We start from the raw sequence: 27,617 nt of genomic DNA on the forward strand, positions 1-27,617 counted from the left end.
GACTGTTTTACAGACACATCTGTAGCATTGTCCAAGGCTTTTGACACCACTGTTTATCATAATATACTGTTAAACATGCTAGAAACACTATGTGTAATGGGAATAGCAAATGAGTATTTCCAGTCTTGCACAGAGTGACTTCAAACATCTGATGAAAATTTTTTAGTAAAGCATTTGCCAGGTTACAAGCATATAGGTGTCCCTCAGTGTAGTACATTTGCTCCAACTCTATTCATAATATATATAAATAATTTTACAGACAATATCAGATACAGATAAAAATTTCTCCTTGCTGATGACAGCAACATCACAGTCACTGTTAAAACACCAAAGCTCCTATTAGAGAAAGTTAATGAAATTCACAGGGATAGCTACAATTGCACAGGATGTAGTAAATTAATATTGGACATAAAGAAAACAAACAGTATGCACATTAGTGCAAAGAGTGAACACAATTCTGTCACATTACACACAGATGAAAAATTTATAGACTGTGTAACATGTACCAAATTTTTGGGGCGTTATTGATTGTCAACTAACATGGACTGAACACACAAAGATGCAGTTAAGAAGTAAGTCATCATAATCTTTTGCTCTTACAGTTCTAGCATTAGTTTGCAACAGCTGATGTCCTAATACTACATACACTCATTTACTAGTTACAGTATTCTTTTCTGGAGATCTGAGGCACAAAAAATGGGTAAAATTTTTAAGTGCAGAATAGGGGAATTAAGAGTAATAACCAGAAGCAGTAGTCAGCCCTACCTTAAGGAACTGTTACAAAAAATTGGTATCCTTACTCAGCAGGTGAGTACATCTATTAACTGTATTATATATCAGGGAAAATATTACTAATCATTTTACTAATACTGCTGTGCATAAATACATAATCATGGAACAAGAGCCAATCAGGATTTAAATTTGCAGAAAAGAAAAAAAAGAAAAAAAAAGAAGCTCAAAATGACATTTTCTATCAGGTAATAAAACTGTATAATAAATTTCCTGATGAGTTGAAAAAGTTAGTGACATACACCTCGTATAAATGAAGCACTTTTTTTCGCTTGTTCACAAACCTCACTACTATTATATGACCTAGGTTTCTGGTTATATATCCATTTTCTAGAAAACAGTGCTCCCAAAGATGGAGATAAACACATCAACTACCATATTTAATCTGTTGCTTCTTCCTCAAACTGTAAAAGTTACTTCTGTTGACAACTGAGACAGCTATGTTTGTGTTCTAGAACATTCATTAGGACTCCATTTACAACAAGTATGAATAAACGTAAATGGGCATAGACATACTTGCACAGGAGTGGGAACTTTTGTCATTATCTATTTATGAATGATGGCACCAAGGTTCTTGTCCTATGTTGAGGTTGTAACATTGTCTGAAAGGGGTGAATAATTGAACGGTTTCCTCATTCAGTAGTAAATGTGAGGAATGCACACTTGTTATTTAATTTCTAATGTTTCTAATTGAGTGAGCTTTGCACCCTTTCATTCCATGTGTAGGACTTGTGCATATTCTGGTATTACATACTAGCTGTACCCAGCCATGCTTTGCTGTGGCCCAATCTGCTTAAATGGAAAAGGAAGAAAAGAAAAAGCACACATTGCTAAAATGTGTGGAAATGGAATATATGTCCTAACCTCCTTTTCTCCCTTGTTACCATCCATCTCTGCTTTTCCCTTTCTTTGTCCATTTCCTCCTCTTTCCCCCTTTTCTGTCCACCACCTCCTCCCCCCCCCCTCTCTCATTCCACCACCACCTCCCCTCCCCCCCATCACCATCTGTCCTCTACTGGTCCCCTCTCCATCTTCTCCTGCCCCCTCCCTCTGTCCATCTCCTCCTTCCCATTTTCTTTGTCCATTTCTTCCCACCCCTCTGTCCATACCCTCTTCCCCCTCTCCATGACCTTGAGCCTTGTTTATTGTTTTTGGGAATTCAGATTCTGTAGTGGTATTCTAATCGTAAAACAGTAAGCCATGACTGCAACCATCGTGCATGTAATTGTTTATCACAGTAACATACAAAAATTTGAAGTAAATCACAAAGGTATAGTTGGGATCTTTTGTAACCATATTTCCCTATTATATATTACATGTATATATTTAGCAACGAAAACAATCAATTTTTGACAAAATAATTTAATTGGATGGATAAAAAATCTACTCGCAAAGCGGCAGCAGAACACACACATAGAAGGTGGTTGTAATTAGGCAAGCTTTTAGAGCCAGTCACTCCTTCTTCAGGCAGAAGGTTTGAAGGGAAGGAAGAGGGATGAAGGAAAAGGACTGGAGAGGCCTGGGAAAAGAGGGAGATTTTGGGAAAATCACCCAGAAAATTTTTTTAAGAAATAGGTACCACATTTTGTCACAGTTTCAAAGCAATCCATGGAAAACTTTTGGAGATTTGAGAGTTTTTCCTTCAAAGTAATCCCTGCAATAAGTCTCCCCTGACCCCCAGTTCTGGGTGACTTTCCTGAAATCTACCCCTTTTCCTAGATCTCTTCAGTCCTTTTCCTTCACCCCTCTTCCTTTCCCTTCAATTCTTCTGCTTGAAGAAGGAGCCACTGACTCCGAAAGCTTGCCTGCTCAGTGAGCAGGTATATATACAGGGTGTACATAAAGTCCAGGAACACATTCAATTATTTATTGCAAAAGAAATAAACATTGTAGAGATGGCATAAATGTTGCATTTTGAAGAGGAACTATGAAAGTTGGTTTTGCAAACATTCGATATGTAAACCATGAGTGACTTAGCAGACCTCAATACGGTAACTGAATTCTTGCCATACCTGTCCCAGCATAGAATCATCGACTGTGGCAGTCACTTCCCGTATTTTCTCCCAGAGCTCTGCTACATTGCATCAAGGTTTCTCTTCAAAATTGCATATGTATGGTATCCGTACAATGTTTAGTTCTTGTGCAATAAATAATTGAAAGTGTTCTTGGACTTCATGTACACCCTGTATTTTAATATTGTACATATAAAAGTATACACCCCACATGGGAAAAATATATCTAAAAACAAAGATGATGCAACTTACCAAACGAAAGTGTTGGTATGTTGATAGAGACACTAACAAACACAAACACACACACAAAATTCAAGGATGTGGGTTTTAAGGGAGAGGGTAAGGAGTCATTCCATTCCAATCCCGGGAGCAGAAAGACTTAAGTTAGGGGGGAAAAGGGACAGGTATACACATGCACACACACACATATCCATCTGCACATATACAGACACAAACAGACATATATGATATATGTCTGCTTGTGTCTGTATATGTGCAGATGGATATGTGTGTGTGTGTGTGTGTGCGTAAGTGTATACCTGTCCCTTTTTCTCCCTAAGGTAAGTCTTTCCGCTCCCGGGATTGGAATGACTCCTTACCCTCTCCCTTAAAACCCACATCCTTTCGTCTTTCCCTCTCCTTCCCTCTTTCCTGATGAAGCAACCATGGGTTGTAAAAGCTTGAATTTTGTGTGTGTGTTTTGTGTTTGTTAGTGTCTCTATCAACATACCAACTCTTTCGTTTCGTAAGTTACATCATCTTTGTTTATAGATGTATAAAAGTATGCATATATTGAAGAAATAGGTACCACACTGTGTCACATTTTCAATGCAATACATGAAAAACTTTTGGAGATTTGAGATTTGAAGAAATGAACATCTACATTTGTACTTATACAGAAACTGTGAATGCCACTAACCATAAATCTCTAAAAGTTTTGGACTGAATGTTTTGAAATTTTGACACAATATTGTTGTATTGGAACACATGTGATTTTATATACCAGTTTCTTACCGTATGAAATATATAATTTCATATAAATTTAATAATACAGAACATTATTACATAAAATCTTAAAAAGTTTTATTTAAAGAAATAGGTACTTAAACACGTGCCTCTATTAGAACCCAACATTTGTCAAAGTTCCAAAGCAATTGGTCAACACCTTTCAGATATTAATGGTTTTGAACAAACTGACATCTACATTTTTATGTATATGGATCTGTGATTTCATTATAAGCAATGTTTGCCCAATACAGCATGCCTGACATTCTTGGAAAATAATCTAAGAAAGCCCACTTTTCATGATTGGTTGTTTATCTTTTGAACTGAAGAAACATCTACCTGATGTTTGCAGGACACACACACACACACACACAAAAAAAAAAAAAAAAAAAAAAACACAGAGAAACCATTTGTCTTTGAAATTTTGCTTATCCTATTAGAAATTTTACCTATAAATGGTAAACTGCACCATTTCCTTTCTGGTCTATCTACATTACTTACTTGATACAGTAGGGATATGGCTTTTGCTTTTGTTGTTTTAGGTTCCTGGTCATAGTCTTCTTGTAATATAGGCATAGAAAAGAGATGGTAGTTCCTGAGGTGGAGTGCTGAATGTATGTAGGCTATTAAATGTTGAGAGGAAGCTGGGATGCATGTGTCAGTAAAGGAGTCTTTCTGGTAAAGTTTAAATTTGTTGCTACTGTTTTCTATATGTAAGTCGGTGTCCAGGAAATTAATGGAGGAATCCCATAACTCCATACTGATCTTTATGTTAGTATGCCACTGGTTTATGTTTTCCAAGAACTTCTGGAGTTTCCTAGTGGTACCTTTCCAAATACAGAGAATATCACTGATATCTGTGCACCATACACAACGTGTTTTGCCAGTGTTTCACCCTTAAGAATATCAGTCTCCAACTTTTCCCTTAATATTTCTACTAGCAAGGGGTATTACGGTGAACCCATTTTGAGACCATCTGCTTGTTTATAATAGTTCCCTAGAAAGTAGAAACAGTTTTGATTTGAATCGCATTTTACTGTATGATATACAGCTGTTGTTCTAGATTAATGTTGAGTAAACAAAATGATTGTGACACAATATGTATACAGTCTTTCACATGAATGCTTGACAAAAAGCTGTGTACATTAAGAGAGACTAATTTGCTTTTGTTGAGATGTTACCAACTGGTAACTTGTTTACAAAATCTAAACTGTTATTAATGCTGTATTTCTCTTTGAAGTATCCTTCAAAGGAATCTTAGGGTCCCATAGCAGTATGGCGTACCCAAACTTGTCATGATACTAAGTACAGGAACTTAAAAGACATCCTCCTGAATATTAGCTCAGGAGCACAGTCAAATATAAGTTGCTGTGTGAACTATTAGAGTAGGTTTCAAATCTGTTACAGTGATACTCATTTTTAGTATGTTTTGTGAGTGCTGCAATAATTGTATGAAACTGAAGTTAACATATGGCATAACTGAAAACATTGATCACTCAGATTGTTTTGGTGATGGAGATTGGTTAGGTGATTGCACAGATCATAAGTATACATCAGACCATATGATTAAGTAATTTGTAAATGCAGTATTTTGGAAATCTAAGAAACAAGGAAGTGTTACAAAATAATCTACTTTTGCTTAGTATGTAACATTGTCAGAAGTCGTCACTCAGATTAAGAGAATTCTAGACCTTTTGAGTATTTTTTATGCAAAGTCAGATGAGCCACTTAAAGTACATGAAGAAAATTCAGGAGCTGTCAGTATTGCTAGATATGTTAACTTTGTCCGCAGCTCGTGGTTGTGCGGTAGCATTCTCGCTTCTCATGCCCGGGTTCCCGGGTTCGATTTCCGGCGGGGTCAGGGATTTTCTCTGCCTCGTGATGACTGGGTGTTGTGTGATGTCCTTAGGTTAGTTAGGTTTAAGTAGTTCTAAGTTCTAGGGGACTGATGACCATAGCTGTTAAGTCCCATAGTGCTCAGAGCCATTTTTTATGATAACTTTACTAAAATTTCAAAGTATATTGAAGTATATCACCATTTTGTGAATGAAATTACAGACATTTATAAAGTACATTCAGAAAACAATGTAGCAGCCATTTTAACAAATATTTGAGCAAGGATAAATTTATAAAATGTCAAGAAATACTTAATGTAATTTGACTGAAACATAAATATGTTGGAATGTGGCACAATTATATTAGTAGCATCTACAGGGTTGAGAGGACTCTCAACAGTGAGTACATATGTGTGTACAACAGTCGGCAGTTCTGTTCTGTGTGTATGTTCACTATGTAAAGATAAATGTACATTTTGTTTGCCTAGTCACTAATAAATAGTTTAAACAATAACGTCCTGTTACTCTCCTGAGTACGACATCTCACTCACAATGGGGGGAGGGGGGCGGATGCTACCTCAGTTTTCCAGGCAGACTGAAGGGAGGATCTGAAGTTGCGTATGACACATGGTACACATGTTGTGGTCCTGGAATCAGTTTTCTATATGTACTAAAGGGAGCACAAAGGGCGTAGCAGCATGTTCATCATCCTGCAGTCAGAAGCACATGTTCATAGTGTGAGCAGTGACAGTGCAGAGAAATGTGACAAAACTATTTTTCATATTACAAATTATCTAGTGGAAACTGTGTATGAACTAAGGAATATTGTACAATAGGGGTAGGGTAAATGGATGAGACAGTACAGTTGTTACGACACAGTTTCTTGTAATTGGGAGAATAGTGTTTTTTCTCTGTCTGGCCATCCTGATAGTGGATCTCCAAAGTTTTCCTAAGCAATTTCAGGAAAATGTTGAGATGGTTCCTTCATCAAGGACATGGCTGACCACCTGTTTTCTCCTCATAAAGTTCACTTATGTATTCTGTGTGTATGTGAATTTTCTTGAGTTATTTATTTTTATGGTATTATGGTGGCAAATCCAGTAACATTTGTAACATGATCTCTAGATGAAAATGAATGACGTAACCTGTAATGATAATAAAATATGAGATGTAGATGCAGACCAGAGACAGAAAACTTCACAAAATACTTATTTATAAATATTTATGAGTGCATTTGTACTGTGTTACAGGGACCATATGAACAACAAACATGGACAGAGATTTTTTTATTAGCTCTCATGCAATCAATGTAATAAACCTCATTTGGTAATTTCAGTAAGTACTAATCGAATATTTCATTTGTATGTCTTACGTTGAAGTAAATGCTGTTTAGCCTCCAAATGTAACTATCAAATCTGATATGAAAAATTTAAAAATGTTCCCCATATGACAAACTTTGGTTCTAGTCTTTATCATTCAAGTTGATTGGAATGTAAAATGGTTTTTGCACCTGTCTTTCTTCTAAATGGAAACTTTGCCATATTTTGTACAAACAACTGTAAGTATTGTTAACATGAGTGTAATCCTTAATTTTTAAAACAATTTGTATGCATCTGAAGATAATTCTGATATTTTTCTCACATGTTTTGTGCATTTCTTTTCTAATTCAATTTATGAACATGCATTTTTGTCATTTTATGTATGTTTTGTGAATAGTTATATGGTAATATTACTTCTTTTCCTGTGCAATAAGATCTAGGAAAAACTTATACTGCTTTAAAACAAAATTGTTGTTGTTGTTGTTGTTGTGGTCTTCAGTAGAGAGAGACTGGTTTGATGCAGCTCTCCATGGTACACTATCTTGTGCAAGCTTCATCATCTCCCAGTACCTACTGCAACCTACATCCTTATCAATCTGTTTAGTGTATTCATCTCTTGGCCTCCCTCTTCGATTTTTACCCTCCATGCTGCAATCCAATACTAAATTGGTGATCCCTTGATGCCTCAGAATATGTCCTATCATGTGGTCCCCCCTTCTGGGTCAAGTTGTGCCACAAATTTCTCTTCTCCACAATTCTATTCAATACCTCCTCATTAGTTATGTGATCTACCCATCTAATCTTCAGCATTCTTCTATAGCACCACTTTTCAAATGCTTCTATTCTCTTCTTGACTAAGCCATTTATCTTACACGTTTCACTTCCATACATGGCTACACTCCATACAAATACTCTCAGAAACGACTTCCTGACACTTAAATCTATACTCGATGTTAACAAATTTCTCTTCTTCTGAAATGCATTCCTTGCCATTGCCAGTCTACATTTTATACCCTCTCTACTTCGACCATCATCAGTTAGTTTGCTCCCCAAATAGCAAAACTCCTTTACTACTTTAAGCATCTCATTTCCTAATCTAATTGCCTCAGCATCACCCGATTTAATTTGACTACATTCCATTATCCTTGTTTTGCGTTTGTTGATGTTCATCTTTATATCCTCCTCTCAAGACACTACCCATTCCATTCAGCTGCTCTTCCAGGTCCTTTGCTGTCTCTGACACAATTTCAATGTCATCGGCGAACCTCAAAGTTTTTACTTCTTCTCCATGAATTTTAATTCCTACTCCGAATTTTTCTTTTGTTTCCTTTACTGCTTGCTCAGTATACAAATTGAATAACATTGGGGATAGGCAATAACCCTGTCTCACTCCCTTCCCAACCACTGCTTCCCTTTCATGCCCTTTGACTCTTGTAACTGCCATCTGGCTTCTGTACAAATGGAAATAGTCTTTCACTCCCTGTATTTTACCTCCATCACCTTCAGAATTTGAATGAGTATTCCAGTCAACATTGTCAAAAGCTTTCTCTAAGTCTACAAGTGCTAGAAATTATAACATCCATGGTATATATATCTCTTTTTATTATGAGAGGAATATGAGTGTGTGGATAATATTCATTAAATTATGTAATTATTTCTTAAAAAGATGATAATTATGTAAAACAGAGACAATATTTGTCTCACATTCTTTGTTAATCTATGTCATTCTTTTCTTTTGTTTTGTACCCTTTTGTCGTCTTCTTCTGATGTACATTGCCAATGCAAGACGTGAATCGATTTGAGGTCTGTTAAACGAAAAACATTTAATGTAAAATTATTGTACTTTTATGTTCATTTGCTGGTAAAAACAAATAGAGCCAAATGCATTAAAACTATTTATGATTAATTATTGAACGTTCACTTCCTCCTTTAATTATAATTTTGTATTAATTGTTTTATAATAGCTGCAAGAAGTGCAGCCATTGTTGTTGTTGTTGTTGTTGTGGTCTTCAGTCCTGAGACTGGTTTGATGCAGCTCTCCATGCTACTCTATCCTGTGCAAGCTTTTTCATCTCCCAGTACCTACTGCAACCTACATCCTTCTGAATCTGCTTAGTGTATTCATCTCTTGGTCTCCCTCTACGATTTTTACCCTCCACGCTGCCCTCCAATACTAAATTGGTGATCCCTTGATGCCTCAGAACATGTCCTACAAACCGATCCCTTCTTCTGGTCAAGTTGTGCCACAAACTTCTCTTCTCCCCAATCCTATTCAATACTTCCTCATTAGTTATGTGATCTACCCATCTAATCTTCAGCATTCTTCTGTAGCACCACATTTCGAAAGCTTCTATTCTCTTCTTGTCCAAACTATTTATCGTCCATGTTTCACTTCCATACATGGTTACACTCCATACGAATACTTTCAGAAATGACTTCCTGACACTTAAATCAATACTGGATGTTAACAAATTTCTCTTCTTCAGAAACGCTTTCCTTGCCATTGCCAGCCTACATTTTATATCCTCTCTACTTCGACCATCATCAGTTATTTTGCTCCCCAAATAGCAAAACTCCTTTACTACTTTAAGTGCCTCATTTCCTAATCTAATTCCCTCAGCATCACCCGACTTAATTAGACTACATTCCATTATCCTTGTTTTGCTTTTGTTGATGTTCATCTTATATCCTCCTTTCAAGACACTGTCCAGTCCATTCAACTGCTCTTGCAAGTCCTTTGCTGTCTCTGACAGAATTACAATGTCATCGGCGAACCTCAAAGTTTTTATTTCTTCTCCATGAATTTTAATACCTACTCCGAATTTTTCTTTTGTTTCCTTTACTGCTTGCTCAATATACAGATTGAACAATATCGGGGAGAGGCTACAACCCTGTCTTACTCCCTTCCCAACCACTGCTTCCCTTTCATGTCCCTCGACTCTTATAACTGCCATCTGGTTTCTGTACAAATTGTAAATAGCCTTTCGCTCCCTGTATTTTACCCCTGCCACCTTTAGAATGTGAAAGAGAGTATTCCAGTCAACATTGTCAAAAGCTTTCTCTAAGTCTACAAATGCTAGAAACGTAGGTTTGCCTTTCCTTAATCTTTCTTCTAAGATAAGTCGTAAGGTCAGTATTGCCTCACGTGTTCCAGTGTTTCTACGGAATCCAAACTGATCTTCCCCGAGGTTGGCTTCTACTAGATTTTCCATTCGTCTGTAAAGAATTCGTGTTAGTATTTTGCAGCTGTGACTTATTAAGCTGATAGTTCGGTAATTTTCACATCTGTCAACACCTGCTTTCTTTGGGATTGGAATTATTAAATTCTTCTTGAAGTCTGAGGGTATTTCGCCTGTTTCATACATCTTGCTCACCAGATGGTAGAGTTTTGTCAGGACTGGCTCTCCCACGGCCGTCAGTAGTTCCAATAGAATATTGTCTACTCCAGGGGCCTTGTTTCGACTCAGGTCTTTCAGTGCTCTGTCAAACTCTTCATGCAGTATCATATCTCCCATTTCATCTTCATCTACATCCTCTTCCATTTCCATAATATTGTCCTCAAGTACATCGCCCTTGTATAGACCCTCTATATACTCCTTCCACCTTTCTGCTTTCCCTTCTTTGCTTAGAACTGGGTTTCCATCTGAGCTCTTGATATTCATACAAGTTGTTCTCTTATCTCCAAAGGTCTCTTTAATTTTCCTGTAGGCGGTATCTATCTTATCCCTAGTGAGATAGGCCTCTACATCCTTACATTTGTCCTCTAGCCATCCCTGCTTAGCCATTTTGCACTTCCTGTCGATCTCATTTTTGAGATGTTTGTATTCCTTTTTGCCTGTTTCACTTACTGCATTTTTATATTTTCTCCTTTCATCAATTAAATTCAATATTTCTTCTGTTACCCAAGGATTTCTACTAGCCCTCGTCTTTTTACCTACTTGATCCTCTGCTGCCTTCACTACTTCATCCCTCAAAGCTACCCATTTTCTTCTACTGTATTTATTTCCCCCATTCCTGTCAATTGCTCCCTTATGCTCTCCCTGAATCTCTGTACAACCTCTGGTTCTTTTAGTTTATCCAGGTCCCATCTCCTTAAATTCCCACCTTTTTGCAGTTTCTTCAGTTTTAATCTACAGGTCATAACCAATAGATTGTGGTCAGAGTCCACATCTGCCCCTGGAAATGTCTTACAATTTAAAACCTGGTTCCTAAATCTCTGTCTTACCATTATATAATCTATCTGAAACCTTTTAGTATCTCCAGGGTTCTTCCATGTATACAACCTTCTTTCATGATTCTTAAACCAAGTGTTAGTTATGATTATGTTGTGCTCTGTGCAAAATTCGACCAGGCGGCTTCCTCTTTCATTTCTTAGCCCCAATCCATATTCACATACTATGTTTCCTTCTCTCCCTTTTCCTACACTCGAATTCCAGTCACCCATGACTATTAAATTTTCGTCTCCCTTCACAATCTGAATAATTTCTTTTATTTCATCATACATTTCTTCAATTTCTTCGTCATCTGCAGAGCTAGTTGGCATATAAACTTGTACTACTGTAGTAGGTGTGGGCTTCGTATCTATCTTGGCCACAATAATGCGTTCACTATGCTGTTTGTAGTAGCTTACCCGCATTCCTATTTTCCTATTCATTATTAAACCTACTCCTGCATTACCCCTATTTGATTTTGTGTTTATAACCCTGTAGTCACCTGACCAGAAGTCTTGTTCCTCCTGCCACCGAACTTCACTAATTCCCACTATATCTAACTTCAACCTATCCATTTCCCTTTTTAAATTTTCTAACCTACCTGCCCGATTAAGGGATCTGACATTCCACGCTCCGATCTGTAGAACACCAGTTTTCTTTCTCCTGATAACGACATCCTCTTGAGTAGTCCCCGCCCGGAGATCCGAATGGGGGACTATTTTACGCCATTGTTTGTTGCGATTATATAGCAACTTCGTCTGTACTTCTAGTTGAAAATAGCATGGGTTTGTGTGAAACTAATTTTCAAAACAATTTAATACTTTTTTTATTGGTGGCATCAATTTAAATGATTTAAATGATTTATTGGGAAAAGGAAAATCTTAATTAAAAAGGAAATCCTCTATCATTTGTTGGCCACCATATAACTTTTATCACAGCGGCAAATTTAAATTACTTGAAACTGCAAACTTTCAATGTTCCGATGTGTAAGAAATAAATGTGCACCGGTGGTACTGAACTCTATTTATAAAAGAAAAAATTAATCGAATCAGACTGCATTTTCTAAGAACAGTGCTGATGGTATTTATTGTTGAACAAGATTTCATTGCTGATGTATCTGGCCAAAATTAAACTATGCACGAATCACGGAGAAAAATATTCCTGGTAGCATACATCAGTGTTGCATGCAGGTGGTATTCTGTGGTTCCCTTTCATGATCAATTTGCTAAGAATAATTAAATCCATTGAAGACAAAAATTATAAAAGCTCTGATGTACGATCTGTAATTTTAGTGGTATGAACACAGCTTACAGTCAACATATTTACACTACGTCAGGTGGAATTCTCGTGCAATTTGAACAAAATAATTATCTGGGAGAAGTTAAAGTATGAATAATGCATTATACATGTGTATAATATTTTCAGTATCATTTACAAAAACAAATCAATGCAACTGCTAAAAAAAACTGAATGAATTCAAACCGCAGAATACCATAGAGTACCTTATCATCCATATTCATTGGACTTGTCCATGTTGATGATACACAAAAACCACCACAGAATGTAGGTTTGCCTTTCCTTAATCTATTTCCTAAGATAAGTCATAGGGTCAGTATTGCTTCACATGTTCCAACATTTCTACAGAATCCAAACTGATCTTCCCCAAGGTCACCTTCAACCAGTTTTTCCAGTCATCTGTAAAGAATTCGTGTTAGTATTTTGCAGCTGTGACTTATTAAACTGATAGTTCGGTAATTTTCACATCTGCTTTCTTTGGGATTGGAATTATTATATTCTTCTTGAAGTCTGAGGGTATTTCACCTGTCTCATACATCTTGCTCACCAGATGGTAGAGTTTTGTCAGGACTGGCTCTCCTAAGGCCATCAGTAGCTCTAATGAAATGTTGTCTACTCCCAGGCCTTGTTTCGACTTATGTTTTTCAGTGCTCTGTCAAACTCTTCACGCAGTATCGTATCTCCCATTTCATGTTCATCTACATCCTCATCCATTTCCATAATAGTGTCCTCAAGAACATTGCCTTGTATAGACCCTCTACATACTCCTTCCACTTTTCTGCTTTCCCTTCTTTGTTTAGAATTGCGTTTCCATCTGAGCTCTTGATATTCATGCAAGTAGTTCTCTTTTCTCCAAAGGTCTCTTTAATTTTCCTGTAGGCAGTATCTATCTTACTCCTAGTGAGGTAAGCCTCTACATCCTTACATTTGCCCTCTAGCCATGCCTGCTTATCCATTTTGCACTTCCTGTGGATCTCATTTTTGAGACGTTTGTATCCCTTTTTGCCTGCTTCATTTACTGCATTTTTGTATTTTCTCCTTTCATCAATTAAATTCAATATCTCTTATGTTACCCAAGGATTTCTATTAGCCCTCGTCTTTTTACCTACTTGATCCTCTGCTGCCTTCACTATTTCATCTCTCAAAGCTACTCATCCTTCTTCTACTGTATTTCTTTCCCCCATTCTTGTCAATCGTCCCCTTATGCTCTCCCTGAAAATCTCTACAAACCTCTGGTTCTGTCAGTTTGTCCAGGTCCCATCTCCTTAAATTCCCACCTTTTTGTAGTGTCTTCCGTTTTAATCTACAGTTGTATGGATGTCAAATTCCCAACTTAGTAATCATTGTAATAATCTTGAAAGAACACTCACATACACTGTATTAATAAAACGTTTTTGTCATCTTTTTATGAACATCACAGGTTTTCATATTCAAGTAGTTATGTTTGGCTTATAGTTTTGTAAGTGATCTTGCACACAATTACATTCCTACTCAATGAAAACTTAAATAAAATTTTTATATAAATGTTTATTTCTGTCTTGCTTCTTAATGGTTCTGCTAGCTTTTTTTACAGATGTTTCTTAATGCATTCTTAGTCACCTTTTCGGTTTTGTAAAATTATTTCACTATAACATAGAGAACTGCTTGCTTAAAAGAACCAGATAGGTGCTAATTTTGTGTTATGATTTTTTTTTCTTTTATGAAATATGGGACAATTAAATGTTTAGGGATAATACATTCCATAGGGTCACAAAATCTCATATGTATGCTATGCATGACATTTTGTGAGAGGGCACTCCAAATAACTAAGATTTAACCCAGCTTGCACAATTAACTGTTTGACACAACTTTTGAATTTGATGTTATAGATAGCATTTTAGTTTTGATAGGTATAATACTTAGCTTTAATTGAGCACATTATACAATGGAGCTTTTTCAGCAATAATAATTGTATTTAGTTTGCTTTTGCTTTTGCTTTTGCTTACGCCTATGTCCCGCAGTTTTCACAGGGTTGACATGGTTACAATTGGATTTGGCAAGGTTAATTTGAAGGGGTGGCTGGTGCCCTTACTGCCACCACCCCATACCCCCCGGGATGGAATCAGTGTACCCCAGATGTCTGCATCTAGTGTAAATCATGAAATAATGCGAACATGGTTCAAATGGCTGTGAGTCATGTAACTGTGGCGGAATGTGGGGACCAGCCCGTTAGTGACCTAGTGTGATATGAAAAACCGCCCAAAAACCACATCCAGGCTGGCCTGCACACAGGCCCTTGTTGTGCCGGATTCGATCTGGGACCGGCACGCCTACCCATGTCAAGGAAGTAGCACATTAGTGCTCTTGGCTGACCTGTCGGGTCAATTTAGTGTTTATGATTAATATCAACATTCCTGTTGGTCCCAGTACATAAACATACCATTCCACTTAATCATAGCTGGGGACATAATTTTTAAAATAAATATATCTCAAGAACACCATAACTTCCCAACATTTAATTTATTCAAGTAATAGCAAATGCCATTAAAAATGACAAAAACGTGAAATTTTATTTAAGGTGTTCCAGGCTACAATTTGTAATTATTTAAATGGTCGCCTTTTGGTTAGGAAAATGTAATTACTAATTTTATTTAACTATTTTACTTAACATCAAATCACAAAATGGCAAAATATAAACACTGTCTCATAAGCATCCCATTTTGGAACAGTCCATCTTTAAGTTATAGTTGTTTTGCATATATATTATTACTATTTTAGTTCTTTAAATTTTCCAGCATGAAAATAAATAATTTTATTTATATTTGTACAAATGTGAAAACCTGACACAAGTAAAATAATTAAAATCACTTTAGAGTTATCCAGAAAGTTATGGTGGGCATCTGTATGTTACATATACCAGTCAAATGCATGCTGGGACACAGTGTACTTTCTTACTTCTTAGCAAGCATCTCAGTTCAGTTTAATTTGGTCCTAGATGTTAAACATGCAAAATGTGTGTCATTTGTCTTTTAAATGTGTGCTAGAACTGTGTTCTTTGTGTTTCCGCTTTATTTCATTCAGTTTGTATGCTGAAGTGAGTATTCAGTATTGTTTGGTGTACAATTGTGAAATATTTTATAATTTTATAATTTTATCTGCTGTTATTATGATAAATGTGACTTTGTTTAAGATGATCATTATTTTGAGGAAATATGCAACTGAAAATCAGCCAAGGTATGAGGGACAATAAATTCATGATCAATGTTATTGCAGGAGTCTACTTCTGTTCAGTAAATGTTGTTGGTCCTAAAGTGAGGAGCCCAGAAATGCTACTGAATAGAAGCAGTTCAAAATTTCAATTCAATTTATTAGCATCCTTGTAGTACATCATCAAAATGACATAGGACTTGTCAATAAACATTGCAATTTAAAATACATGTACATGAAAATTTATAATTGAATTTACTTGTCACTTAGACATTACAATTTTAATAGAACTATAAGAACAGTAACATAAAAATATACAAGTAGGAAAGCAATGTGCAAAAAAAAAAACTAGTGATTCTCACATCAAAGATTATTTCCATTCTTACATTAACACTGTTTCACACTTTCATAGAAAGAGCAAGTATTTAAATGTGAGCAATTACACATATTTATTATGTCAGGGAAATATTAACTGCACTTTTATTGTCAACGGTTCATAAACTCTTGAATACTGTAAAAACTGTTCCTCAATAACACGTTTTTCAATTCTCTTTTAAATATGTGCAGTTTTGGTATTATTTTTAGTTCTTTGGGGAGAGAACTGCAGAGGATTTTGGGTTGGTATAGTACACTTTTGTGATACATAGCTGTTTTATGAATTTCTCTTTGGAAATCATTCCTATTCCTTGTTTCGTAGTTGTGAAATTCTCTGTTTAATGTAGAAAATTCCTCGTGTTCTTTTAAGAAACATATGCTTTCATATATGTATAAGGATGGTAGTGTCATGATTTTTCATTCTTTGAAATAATGCCTACAAGAGTCTCTACATTCTATACCTTTTATTATTCTGACTGCCTTCTTATGTAGTCTAAATGAATGTTTTGTTAGACTGATGTTCCCCCAAAATGTACACCATATCTTAATAAACTGTGTATGAATGAGAAATAAACACATAACACTGTTTTAATATTACATGAGCTTTTAAGCATTCTAAGTATATAACATGTTTGACTTAATTTTTTGTTCAGTGATATTACATGCTTTTCCCACCTTAAGTGTTCATCAAACCATACTCCCAATAATTTAGTGTATGATGCTTGTTCAATCTTACACTTGCCCAGTTCTACTGTAAGGTTAGTTTTTATTTTATTTGTAATATGTCTGAAGTTGATCCACGTTGTTTTTTTGGCATTCACAATGAGTCTGTTTTCATTAAACCATCTATCTGCTTCGTCTGTTGCTAATGTGACTTTTTCCTGTAAGTCAGCTTCACTATTTGCTTTAACAAACAAACTTGTATCATCAGCAAACAGTACTGCCTCTGTTTCAGATAGTTGACTTGGTAGGTCATTGATAAATATTAAAAACAGTAATGGCCCTAATACAGATCCCTGGGGTACTCCATACAAAACTCTCTCGAATCTTGATGAATATGTCCTATTTGCATGACTTATCTCCACCTTCTGATACCTGTCTGACAGATATGACTCAAACCATTTGTGGGCAACTCCACGTATCCCACAGGCATATAACTTCCTAAGCAGTAACTTATGGTTGATGACATCACAGGCCTTTGATAAGTCTAAAAACAATCCACAATTTAATTCCTTTCTATTTATGGAATTTACAATAAGTTGCAAAAAGTTGAAGATAGCTGTTTCAGATGATTTATTTTTACAGAAACCATTTTGCACATTAACCAATATTCTATTCTTAATAAGAAATTTGTATAGTCTCTGATACATTATCCTTTCTATTATTTTTGAGAAACCTGACAACATTGATAAACGCCTAAAGTTACTAACATCATATTTATCACTGTTCTTGTGAAGTGGCTTTATAGTTGACATTTTAAGTTTTGATGGAAACACCCCTGTCTTAAAAGATTCATTTATAATTTCAGTGAGATGTGAGGCTATGTTTCTTGCACTTTGCTTAATGACTTTGTCAGGAATCCCATCACACCCATATGACATTTTATTTTTTAACTTATTTATGGCATTTAGTACCTCTGATTCAGTTACTGGATAAAGGAACATTGTCATGTCATTCATGGGGATGTTTACCTTGCTATTGGAATTGCATTTAGTTTTAATTAAATTTATGGCTATATTTGTGAAAAGTTCATTAAATATGTTGGCAATCTGAAGTGGGTCCTTAACAGTTTTAACCCCCCCCCTCCGTTTTAATGACAAAGCTGTTACCTTTTCTTTTGTGTCTACCTATATTTTTATTTATCACCTCCCAAGTTGACTTCATTTTGTTGTTACCTTTCTCAATATACGAATCATTATCAAGCTTCTTAGCTGCAATTATTACTTTCTTGTACAGGCTTCTATAACATTTCACATGTGCTTTCAGTGCTACATTCTTCCTGGCTGATTTATTTAACTTTCTGAGAGTGTCTGAAGACTTTCTAATCCCCTGTGTAACCCATGTTTTGGTGTTATGTTTAGTTTTGAGTCTTTTTATAGGAAAGGCAACATCGAAGCAGTGTCTGTAGCTTTCAAGCAATGAGTCAAACTTAGTGTTGACATCACCACTTGATTCACTACCCCAGTTGTTATTTTTCAGAATGTAATTAAAAATTCTTATGCTGTCATCATTTATAAATCTCCTTTCTCTGTAATTGTTATTGATAACAGGGTCCTTGTAAGATGTGACATTTAAACTCAATTTGATACCCTTGTGATCCAAGAAACCAGTGTCAATTACTTCAGTGTTATATTCGCACTTGTCCTTGTTTATAAATACTTGATCTATTATAGTTTCAGACATATTTCCGCACCTGGTAACTTCATTTACATATTATGACACAAAAACAGATCGCACGGTTGCTGTTGTTTACTACAATCATTCTTAAAGTTAACATTAAAATCACCAAGAACAATTACATTATGTTTAAGTTCATTCAGTAGTCCCTCAAGGTTTTCCATCAAAATGGCAAAGTTGCCCAATGGTGATCGGTACAAACACACAACAGTAAATTTTAATTTCGTTAGCTCACATATACTGTATTGAAAATCTTTTTCTATGCATTTTAGTTTACATTTAATTTCTTTTGATTCTACACCTATCCTAACATAAATACATGTCCCACCCCCTTTATGGTTGATTCTGCAAAATTTGCTAATCATTTCAAAATTTGGAATTATTATGCTAGACGCTTGCATTTCTTTTACCCAGTTATCTGATGAAGTTAATCTTAGGATCTTATTTGATAGTGAGAATGATAGAACAGCTTTTATTTTATGTGGGATACTATTGTATGTCTATATTGCACCACTTTTAGTGGACCTTTTAAAAGCTGATGTCTTTATCAGTTGAATGTGGAATTTTTACTTTTACTTTGTATTGCGGGTTATAAAGTTTTTTTATATGCCTTTAAATTCTTTCACACATATTTACAAGTTTTTAGTATACAGATACAGAATAGTGGGGCTGGGGGGGGCTAAATTTATTTGAAAGAGGAGCTTGCAATAATCTATTTGTCAAGCGTGTTTCATTGCCATTAAAGGTATTTTCTTACTGAAGGAAATGAACTAGATGTCATGTTACTCCAGAACACAGTTCTGTACTGAAAAATGCTCTGTAACAGGGCATAGTAAGTAACTCAATCAATATGAAAAATGTTTTTATTAGAGGGTAAACATAGGGTGAAATTTTATTGTTCGGTATTGCATTTGTTTTGCTTATTTGTGTATCCCATTTGAGTGTTAGACTGTTTATGCCAGAGCCAACAAAGGAGACATGGGACACAATAAAAAATAATGAAGACAACTTCTGTACATGTCAGTCTCCAACTGCAGCAAAGCTTCAACAACTCAGCAATCAGCAAAGGAAAAGAACATTGCCTGGCAACAAAGAACAAGAAACTGCACAACAGAATTGAAGGGTCACTTTTTTGAAAACCCATAATTCTGCCCTATTGGGATGCAGCAGTTTGAAATTTGGCTCAAAAGTGCCTGCTACCTTCCTTTATAATGGCACAAAGGTGTGGCACCCTGTGACATCACCCTCTTCAAACTGCAATGTGTAGACACTTGTGAAATTAGGTCAGGTGGAAGGCGGGTTCTTGATAGCACAGTGACACCAAACTTCACCACAATACTGTCCTATACCAATGTAGACATTTCACACAATTGGCAGGCAACCAAAGGCCCCCTTACCCCCAGCTCACTCAACTGAAGGGTGTTGAAGGGATTGCCTGCCTGCAAGCACCTAAGAATTGGTGATGTGTTGTCTCTGTACAGGTAAATTCTTAAAGTGCTCAACAAAGGTGTGCAGGTGCCACTGAATGTGTTGCCAAACTGGTGGGGGGGTCTTAGAGCGATCCTCTATCCTCTGCCATTTCATCCACGTATGTTTCAATGTCACACCACCCCACAATCTTGCCACAGGAGGACATGAAACAGCAGGACTGAAAAAATATAAACACACTTTGCTGCCAAGATCATGTTCCAGTTTCAGCAAATGGTGTTGAACAGGCCCTAGTGATCCCACCCTGAATACCAGAGAAAAAATTGCAGTCACACTACACCTCATCATGTTCAATGGGGTTGCAGCTCCACAATGTCCTTAGAGAAGAGTTAAATTGTCCAGGCATTACAGTAGTGTAAAAGTTTCTCAAGAACCTTCAGCCTTCCTTTGCAATGATACAGAAGCATGGCATCCTGTCACATCATCCTCAGGCTTGATGATGATTCAAACAGTGAGATGCATACACAAGTGAAAAAAGAACAGAGACCTCAAGTTCATGTGAGATAGAAGGTGGGTTAATGATGTCACATTGGCACTAAATTTCACCACGATTCTGCCCAACACCACAGTGCAAATGTCACACAATTGGAAAGTTGCCATAAGCCCCCATACCCATATATCTCTCCTTCTCTTGGCAGCTCTGTTATGGAGATCAGCCTTAAAATCATATGGTTCTGTTGTGGGTGGTTGAGGAAAAGATTTCACAAATTTACAAGCATTTGGTGATAAAAAATGACAGTTTGCAGTCATAGAGCAGTAACAAATGCACCTACAAGAGAGACCAACAAAAGCCATATAACCACTGATAACATTCACACCAACACTGATATACTGATTGTGAAGCAAAGGTTCTGCAGACAGCAATGTCTGATCATTATAGGTTAATGTGCTATATCCACAAATAAAACAGGATCTACACAGCAGAAATAACGCAAAACAAGAAGGAAGTCAGAATTATCAATTAATAAGACATGAATATTTTTAAAATCACGCTGAGGAAAGGAAGTCAGAATGAATAAGCGCAGGGCACAAATAAGTATGATGCATTTCCTACTGCACTTGTGCACCATTTTTGTGAAGTGTTCATCATAGTGATCTGTTAAAACAACATGGTCATCATGGGCAATGGGTTGTCAAGACATATTCTAAGTCCGTACTAGACTAAAATCTTTTGTTCAACCTCGTCATCAACCATGTTGTGCCTAGGAAGCCCGCATACTCGGTTCACTAGCAAACAATCAAACAACTTGTAATTGCCAAAATGATTGTTATTATTGTAATAAAATTCATTAACAAGATGTGTCACAAGCAAAGGGTGACATACAAAATAATCAGTCATTGCAGTGACTGCTGATCTCTAACTGACAAAAGTCTGTCCTGAACTGCTATTGAAGTGGCTAATCTTGAAGCTGCTATCCAAGTCACTACTCTTGACACTGCTATCAAACAGGACTGTACCAGTCGGGTGTGGTGCTTATGTCCTCTTCACATAGGGGCCTCTGCTGTCGCATTGTCATCCTGTAAGGGAGGTCGGTCAGCCTGTGATTGGCTGACTTCTCACAGCCATTTGTTTCCTGTTGTGCATCTACATCTACATTTACACTCCACAAGCCACCCAACAGTGTGTGGTGGAGGGCAATTTACGTGCCATGCTCATTACCTCCCTTTTCTGTTCCAGCTGCGTATGGTTCGCGGGAAGAACGACTGTCTGAAAGCCTCCGTATGCGCTCAAATCTCTCTAATTTTACATTTGTGATCTCCTCGGGAGGGATAAGTATGGGGAAACAATATATTCGATACCTCATCCAGAAACGCACCCTCTCAAAACCTGGCGAGCAAGCTACACCGCGATGCAGAGCGCCTCTCTTGCAGAGTCTGCCACTTGAGTTTGCTAAACATCTCCGTAACGCTATCACAGTTACCAAATAACCCTGTGATGAAACGCGCCACTCTTCTTTGGATCTTCTCTATCTCCTCCGTCAACCCGATCTGGTACGGATCCCACACTGATGAGCAATACTCAAGCATAGGTCGAACAAGTGTTTTGTAAGCCACCTCCTTTGTTGATGGACTACATTTTCTAAGGACTCTCCCAATGAATCTCAACCTGGCACCCGCCTTACCAACAATTAATTTTATATGATCATTCCACTTCAAATCGTTCCGCACGCATACTCCCAGATATTTTACAGAAGTAACTGCTACCAGTGTTTGTTCCGCTATCATATAAACATACAATAATGGACCTTTCTTTCTATGTATTCACAGTACATTCCATTTGTCTATGTTAAGGGTCAGTTGCCACTCCCTGCACCAAGTGCCTATCCGCTGCAGATCTTCCTGCATTTCGCTACAATTTTCTAATGCTGCAACTTCTTTGTATACTACAGCATCATCTGCGAAAAGCCACATGGAATTTCCAACACAATCTACTAGGTAATTTATATATATTGTGAAAAGCAATGGTCCCATAACACTCCCCTGTGGCACGCCAGAGGTTACTTTAACGTCTGTAGACATCTCCCCATTGATAACAACTGCAACTAGCATGCCGGCACTTGACTCTACACTGTAACATTCCTCCCCCCCCCCCCCCCCCCAAATAGATCATAAATGGAGTATGACAATGGGGGGTGGAGGGAGTGGGAGGCAGGAGCATGGATGCTCTGATGCAGTGGTAGCTGTGGCTGCAGGGGATGTCAGACTTCCGGTCGTATCCTGCCATCCATCATTCGCTCTGGTGAAAACTTCCCCCAGAAAATGCACAGAGGGTACATGTCCACTTCCTAAGGTCCATACAATGATGTAAAAGGTGTTGGCCATGGTAGTGTTGGTGGGTGCAGCTCCATCAGTAGGATGAGAGCAGGCAGAGGAGGCAAAGGTTCTGTCTCCATGGGGCTGTCCCATGGCATCTGTTGTGGCTGCACTGTCCTCGGGATCTGTGAATCTGGGGGAGGAGATACAGAAGGACCACCATGCACGTGACTGGCAAAATTAATTGTGATGTTGCCACAGCAGTCTGTCTGGGCCTGAAATGAGATACTTGCATGTACCGAGTTGGTGTAGGATCTCACCTCATGCCCACCATGTGCTGCTGCTAAAAACCCTGAAAAACACAACATCATGCAGCACGAAGCAATACTTGTCACCTTAATTTGGTGCTGGATGCTGAGGAGGGTAAAGCAGATGGAGCAGTGTCCAATGGCATTGGCCATGAAGCAACTCTGCTGGTGATGGTCCATCTTGTAGATGCGAACGATAGGTGGCAATAAACAGTTGCAATGCTTCATCCTTGGTGTTTGTGGTATGAAGTTTGGCCATCTGCTGCTTGAAGGTTCTGACAAAATGTTCTGCTTCGCCATTGGTCTGTGGATGGAATGGTGTACTAGTTAGATGCTGTACACCATTTTGTTCACAGAATGTTTCAAATTCATCTGACTTTAACTGAGGGCCATTGTCTAACACTATGACTTCATGCAAACCTTTGAGGCAAAAAATAGAGGACAACACCTGAAAGGTGCTGCATGACACTGTCGAGTTCACTGGCACTGCAGAAGGAAACTTGCTATAAGAGTCTAGCCCAATCAACCAACGAATGTTCCAAAAAGGACCTGCAAAGTCTATGTGCACACATTGCCATTGTGATTGCAACTTAAGCCAAGCAGAGAATTTTTGTGGCAAAGCAGACTGATATTCCACACATGTGTGACACTGTGACATCATTTGTTATTTTTGGGTGTCCATAACCTAACAAGTACACTGTCTATGTGCTAACTGTTTCATATGAACAATCCCCCAGTGTCCTTGGTGAAGTAACTGTAACACTTCATTTTGCAATGCTTTGGGGATCAACAAACATGATGGTCCACTGCCATTCTGAACAAGAATCACACCTTGCTATATATTGAGGCTACGCAGCATCAACACAGCATCGACGTGCAACAGAGTTCTTTATGCTATGCAATAAGTGAGGCCAAGCTGTGTGAATGTATTTTAATAAAATGTTCAAATCTGAATCAGCTTCCGTGGCCTGTGCAATTTTCCTATAGTTTCAAGAAAACTATTGAAGCAATTCAGAATCATGGGCATCGATGTGACAAAAAGATGATGTGGAAGCGCGAGAGCCTGTATCGGGGACAATCGGAAGACATGAAAGTGTGTCCGCATTACTGTGTTCAGCTGTTAGATGATATATGATCTTGTACTGGTATTGAGACAACAACAAAGCCCAACTTTGCAATTTTTGGGCAGTTTGTACAGGAACTGGCTTCATTGCATGAAACTAGGACTGCAATGGCCTGAGATCTGTTATTAAGTAGAATTTTCTGTCAGACAAGTAGCAGTAGAATTTGGTGACACCATTCACAATAGCTAATGCCTCTTTCTCTATTTGCACATAGTTACACAGAGCTTTGAACAACACTTTTGATGTGAAAGCAATAGGCCTGTCTATCACCTATTCCATATGAAAGCACTGCACCAATTCCATAAGAAGGAATGTCAACTTGCAACACAGTGGTTTGTCAGGATCAAAGTGAACAAAACATTGATCACTGTGCTCAGTGATCGATGCTTCATTCACTTTGATCTTAAAATTTTTGAAAAGCTTCTTGGCACTCATCTGCCCAAACAAAGGGGATATTCTTGTGATGAAATGGAGCTGCAATTTGTGCAGCATTCAGTATGAACCGAATATAATAGTTCATTTTCCCTAAAACAAACTGCAATTCTGTGATATTGTGAGGAACTGGCAGGTCATGTATGGCTAACAAACATGACTGAAGAGGATGTACATCTTGACTGTTTATGACACGACCAAGATACTGCAACTCAGATTTTAAAAGGTCACACTTGTCCAGTCTACCCTTTAGTCCTGCATCAGATAACACACAAAACAAAGCATGCAAATTTGTATTGTGTTCTTCAGGTGTATGACCTGATATGACAATATTGTCCAAATAGTTAGAACAGTTTGGTACTTGAGCAGTCAGCTGTTCCAAATATCATTGGAAAATGGCAGGTGCAGAAACACTGCCAAAAGGCAAACACAAATATTCAAACAAGCTCAAATGAGTGTTCACAACACACATGGTTTTAGATCCTTTATCTAGTGGTATTTGAAGATATGCCTCATGTAAATCAGCACCTAATCTGTCCATGAAATCCTCTATGTGTGGCAATGGGTAAGCATCAGTCACAGTTGGTTGGTTGACTGTAGACAAAGTCAACAAAGAGGCGAATGCAACCTGATGTTCTGGAGAGCAAAACCAGTGGACTTGCCCATTGACTAGCTTGTATGGGTGCAATAGTTCTGGTGTCTTGCAATTCTTTGAGTTCACGAGTGGATTTGTCCCGTATTGCAATGGAAACAGTTCTGGTGCTGCAAAATTTCGGCTGAGCATTGTCTTTCATAACAATATGCGCAGCAACATTGTTAGTCTTGCCTAAGCCTTCAGAGAAGAGATGAGGAAGTATTTCAGTAAGCTAGTTACACTGTTGTTGGCATTGAATGCAGTCACTGACAACACATTGTCCTGAATTTGAAAGCCAATTAAATCAAACAAATCAAGGCCAAATATGTTTTCACAATCAAGTGATTGTAGCACAGTGAAAGCTGCAGCTCATGTATACCAGTGATACATGGCAGACAAAATACATTTTCTGAGAATGGGAATGTCTTGCCCATTATAAGCCGTCAAGGGCATGCTAGTTTTACACAGGCATGAGGAGTCTAACAGTTTATATGTGTTATGTAATGGAGGCACCCATGTCCAACTGAAATTTCACACATTTTCCATTAAGATGCAAATGAACAAAAAGTTTGTTGGACTGGCATACCACTGAAGAAATTGTTTGCTTTTGAATTTTGATAATGCCTGGAGAAGACTTTGAATACACGGCATTGATTACATGGCCTCATGACTAGATTTTTGTGAGTGGGCAGAATTCGTATGTTTGTTCCTTTTCAAGCATGTGGGTTGTACGTGATCTTTCTTGTCACAAGCATATCACTGTGCTTGTCTGAATGGGAAATATTGGCATTTGTGCTGTGAATGGCACCAAGGGCATGACGTAATTCTATTCACCTGTTTATAGAACAGTTTATGCGACTTGGTGCACATGTGATGTTGCTGCCTACTGGGCCAATCATGAGCAAAGGATGACTCCACCTGACAAATTGGTGGCTGCTCAAATTTATCGGCCACTGTGGCACCTTAATCACACCGATCTAGAATTTACACAATGTGATAGAATGATGGATCTGACTGTTTCAAAATCCTTTCTCTAAGTTTGACATCAGTTACATTGTACACTACTGCATCACACAAAATAACTTCTGAATATAAAGCACCACAAGCACATTTAAATTAACATTTCCTCATCATACCCTGCAAATCTATTACCCACTCCTAATAAGTTTGTTGTGACCTTTTCTTTTAACAAACTGATTGGTACCTAGCTGCCACCACATTCACTTGTTGGTCATAATAGTTAGTTTGATAATGTATAACACAACCATAGGAAAGTTCACTCAGAGTGGTGTTAAGGAACAATTTCTGAATGTGGCAAAAGACTGCACTTCCTACCATTGACAAAACGTAATGTAATTTCATTGTCCCTTATACTTCGTGAGCAGTGATGTGGACTTCATAATGTCGCAACCACTCGAGCCATTTCTCTTCTTTTTCATTATACTGGTGGTATGACCCCTGGAGCTACAGTTATTGCATGTTGGATTGCATTTGTGGTTCGGTTTGTGAGTAACTGCTGTACCATATTGAGAAGGATTGCAATCTGCTGCATCTGAAACTGAAACATCTGTGTTAGCTGTACTGCATCTATTGCTTGTGGCTCAAGTGCCTGAAAAGAAGGTGGGAGAGGTGGGCTGCTCATTTTGGAATAGGCAAATTCAATAAACAGACAAGCAAAGAAAATCTCTGCAGCGCCCACCTGAAAACACTGAATAGAAAAAATACTATAAGAGAAACTATTAAAACATGTAAACACACCCATGCAAAGAAAAGAAAAGGCAGATTTAAGGTGCCAGCAAAACACAAAAGCCCATGACAAAAAAAAAAAATCTGTGGCAGCCAGTTTGCTCTGGTAAGAGGTTGTCGTGATGGTATTTGTTCACTTCATCGCCAATCTTTCATCCAGCCTCATTGTCAATCTTGTTGTGACTAGGAAGCCTGCTCACTTGGTTTGCTACACAAACAATCAAACAACTCATATTCATGAGTTTCATTACAATAAGAACAATTACAATACTTAACTTTGGCAACCACACAGATGTGTTGCAAGTAATGGGTGACATATGAAATAATCAGGCTTTGCAGTTACCACTGATCTCTAACTGATGAAAGTCTGTCCTGAACTGCTATTGAAGTGGCTAATCTTGAAGCTCCTATCCAAGTCATTAATCTTGAAGCTGCTATCGAAGTGGGCTGCACCAGACGGGTACGGTGCTTATGTCCACTTCACATACTGGCCAGTGCTGTCGTATTGTCATCCCATCCCAGAAGGAGGGTCAGTCAGCATGTGACTGGCTGACTTCTCACAACCTTCTCTTCCATGTTGCTCCTGACTGGAATGCCGGCATTTGACTTTACACTGTAACATAAAGGATCTCACACTAACAGAGAAATTGCAGACTTATCAGAGACAGTATCATAAGAAGTACTGTCCATTACCCAAATAACAAGG

At 37.6% G+C, this 27,617-nt stretch overlaps 1 long non-coding RNA gene across 2 annotated transcripts in view; it reads left to right on the forward strand.

Moving 5' to 3' along the window:
* Positions 1-4,353: 4,353 nt before the first annotated feature.
* Positions 4,354-27,617, forward strand: part of LOC124613963 — a 48,711-nt gene continuing 25,447 nt past the window's right edge. For both annotated transcript variants that reach the window (XR_006979665.1, XR_006979664.1), the window contains exons 1-2: positions 4,354-4,484; positions 6,892-6,976. This is a non-coding gene — a long non-coding RNA (uncharacterized LOC124613963). The remainder of the gene's footprint in view (positions 4,485-6,891; positions 6,977-27,617) is intronic.

Source organism: Schistocerca americana, chromosome 4 (assembly GCF_021461395.2).
Source record: "Schistocerca americana isolate TAMUIC-IGC-003095 chromosome 4, iqSchAmer2.1, whole genome shotgun sequence".
Lineage (NCBI taxonomy): Eukaryota > Metazoa > Arthropoda > Insecta > Orthoptera > Acrididae > Schistocerca > Schistocerca americana.